Genomic DNA, 3,628 nt, shown 5'->3' with positions numbered 1-3,628 from the left:
GATAATATCCACAGGCCATTAACACACAGTTTGTATATGTTTTATATACTTTGTTCTGACAACAGAGCTAAAGAGAAAATGTTAAGAAAAATCCGAAGACAAACCACGTTCATAGTACTACGTTTATCGAAAAAAATCCACTTAAAAGCAGACCCACACAGCCCAAACTTCCGTGTTGTTCATGGGTCAACTCTTCTTCTAATTCACAAAGATATTTTAGGCAGAAAGAAAAAAACACACTCAAAGGCCACAAGCACAAATAAACCAACTTTAATAGATATTATTTTGTATTTATATAGCGCCTTCTTCAAGAACCTTAGATGCTTTACAGACATTATATCTAATTAATCCCCACAACAACCCTGTGAGGTAGGTATTACTCCCATTTTACAAGATAGGGAGACTGAAGCACAGAGAGGTTAAGTGACTTTCCGAAGGTCACACAGTTAAATTCACTGAAGAGCCAGGACCTGAGCACTTTAGCCTCCCAGCTCCCAGTTAAATACCTCCTGAGAGAATTTTTAATGAAAAGCGTCCTTAAAGAAAGTATCAGGAGTAGTATGTTATGAAAGTGAGGTCTTTCTACTGCCATCACCAAAAAGAAAAAAACCCGATACTGATGGTTAGAGGCAACAAGACCCATATATTACACATGTCCTTTTTTCCCTTTTCCTGAAGTCTCACGGTTCCTGTCTTAAGCAATCTTCTAAAGGTAAAGTTTCCAAGACAGAAGCCATAGGACTTAGCAGTGAGACTTAATTTAGAATATTTACTTTCAGTTATGATAATTTATAGAAATTTTTATTCCAATATACAAAAAATATGGGACAGCCATCCCAACTAACATGTACATGGTTAGAGAGCAGTCAGCCACCCTTTACAACCTAACCCTGCCCCTCATTTCAATCACAATCAACCAATACACAACCTCACAATGCTTTCTAGATGGGTCATTTTTCTTACTAAATACATGCATTTTTTCCCCCAAACCCTTTGTTTTCAAAGTATACTGAGTTTCTGATAAGCTTCAAAACATTTTATGTAGATGCAGCTGTACTAAGAGTAAAAAGGAAACTGAGAACCATCACCCCACAGTCCCTTCCCGGACAAATCATACTATTAAATATGGTGGAGATGTGAACAGTGTGTGACTACCAAAGAACTCAATAAAAATGCTAGAACTTGCTTTAATAGGAGATTTAACCTTGCTTTTACTGTATTTCTTAAAAATGCAAAATGTAGAAACAAACACAGCGTAGTATTCCAATGCTGTACCTCTATGCAAATGACTTCATCTATCTCTCTTATCCATGCTGTGGCCTGACTCAAGTGAAGACTGCCTCAGCCTCACTTTACGTCTCTCTGCGCTGAACGCTGCAGAAACACAGCCTCGAGTTCCAAGACAATTTGGTTTAAGCCCTCAAAATAAAATAATGTACCCACTTCCACATCTGTGACCTTCCCCAAATTCTCAGTCATGATTCTCTGTGCAAGGTAGTCATCGGGCAGGCTACATAATTTGTACAAACCCACTCCAGCCAGCGTAAGGTTTTAGCAACTATAATCTTAAAAAGCAAGTTGTCAAAATACATCATTTTCTCCCAGCATATTTGTTGAAACAGCCCGAGTAGCCAAGTGACCTTGTTCAAGATCAGTTCATGGAATGAGTAGGTGAAGTCATTTCCTGAGCTAAAAGATACAGATAATGTTAATCAATAGCAGCAGACAAAAAAGTTTTTTTTTCATATTCAACAGTATTAGTCAAAGAAGTTTAGAAAATTACAGCAATTAAAAAAATTACTTCCTAAAGGGACTTAAAGAACATCCAAGGCCTGATCGCTGTGATTTGGACTCTGTATTCAATCATCTCCTGCATGTTACGTTTGGCCACCGTCCGACAACTTAATGATGCGTGGAAAAGTGTCGACCGCCATGGTTCACGTGCACTTGACATGACATCTATTACTTCTTCAAACTCCCAACAGAAGAAAGTCTTAACAAATGCAAACTGTAATCTCTGAACACTCTTCCAGTAAGGTTTGTGAAGATGGAGAGAGGGGGTGGGAAGAAGAGAAAAGGACTTGCTCCGTGTGTTCCCCGCCTGCGCCACAAACACTTCATCTTCATCAGCTGTGTGCAGCGAGCCTCGGGGGCTGCTGGGGTTCTGACAGATGACTTCTTTCCCGGGTAAAGAATGACGTTTGAGAAGAACATAACTGCTACGACACCAATTTTCCAAGCACGGCCTCATCTTGAAACATCCGAGAACTTGAGAGTGCTCAGGACTGGTGCGCCCCCACGGGGCCACACCTTCCTTCATCGTTCCAACTGGGACAGGGAGATTCTGACAGTTTTTTATGGTGCTGAGATTAAAGCTGAACAACTGATTTATAAACTCTAACAAAAGGACAAATATTAGCCAGAGATATCAGTTCCTCCTGAAAAAGATTATTTACCTCCTCTCCTTGCAAATTTTTCTTAAGGTATCCTAGGACTTTAAAATAGAGTTTAAAATTCACCTTCAAAATAGAAACAAACAAAAGGACTAGTAAAACTGACAAAAACTAATAAAAATATGCCCAAATTTACTGACAGAATGATGGGCACTTGGCAAAATACTTAAGACTACCAGTTTTAAGTAAAATAAATAAGAAAAAAAATTATAATTACAAAGCCAGTCTTTCCCCTTGGGGAAACAAAAAGCCACTTTTGACCAATTGTTCCTACATATACATATGCTGTATATTATTATAAGCTTCTTCAGAGAAGCAAAACACATTTGCCTTCCTGACACTGAATTCTAGTGATCTGAGTTCTGACATCAGGAAGGCAACCGCAAGTATTGGGCCCAAATGCAGTTCTGGTTTACACTTGAAAAGACCACCAAATATTCCTTCTGTGTGGCTTCAACACGGGCAAATTTATGCAGTGTGTTCAGTGTGATCTCCTTACATGATCAATTCAACCTAGCACAGATTCCTAGTCTTTCTACTGCACCCCCAAGGAGTTCAAATCATTACTGGTGCAATTAATAAAGAAAAATGCATATCAATTACTGGAAGGCTGTTTTACAAGAGGAGCTGCTATCTCTGATTTCACTTCCTTGTTGTATGGAACTGCAGACAGCATGATACCTGAGCAAATCAATCAACTACCATGATAGGAAGAGCGTGTTAATCCATAGTCTTTGCTTTATTGTGTGCACAGTGTGCTACTGCCCCCTGAGCTTCCTGCATTTCTCTTGTCTTGAAAAATCAGTGCTTGATCCTTTCCAGAATAACCAGAGAAGAAATGTGGCAGGAAGCATCTCTTCATCATGATCCCACTCAGTCCCGAGACTGATAGAAAAGGATGTAACCAGACTCTGAATTCTTTGAGATATCTGATGTCAACCCGTAGAATTCTTCAATAGCTTGTGCATCTATTTTCTGTGAGGCAAAATGGAAATATTAGTACAGAAATGAGCTCTACAGTCCAGTAAAGTCTTCCACATTTCTTAGAATCGTGCCTCTCATTTTCCTGCTTATGTTTATAAAACAGCTCTGCACGAGAATGGCTTAAGTTAAAAAGACTGATCATGCCCAGTATTGGTGAGAAAGTGCAGCAAACAGGGCTCCCACATGAAGCT

Source organism: Neovison vison, chromosome 5 (genome assembly GCF_020171115.1).
Source record: "Neovison vison isolate M4711 chromosome 5, ASM_NN_V1, whole genome shotgun sequence".
NCBI classification, from domain to species: Eukaryota; Metazoa; Chordata; class Mammalia; order Carnivora; family Mustelidae; genus Neogale; species Neogale vison.
Note: the sequence above shows the minus strand (reverse complement) of the source record.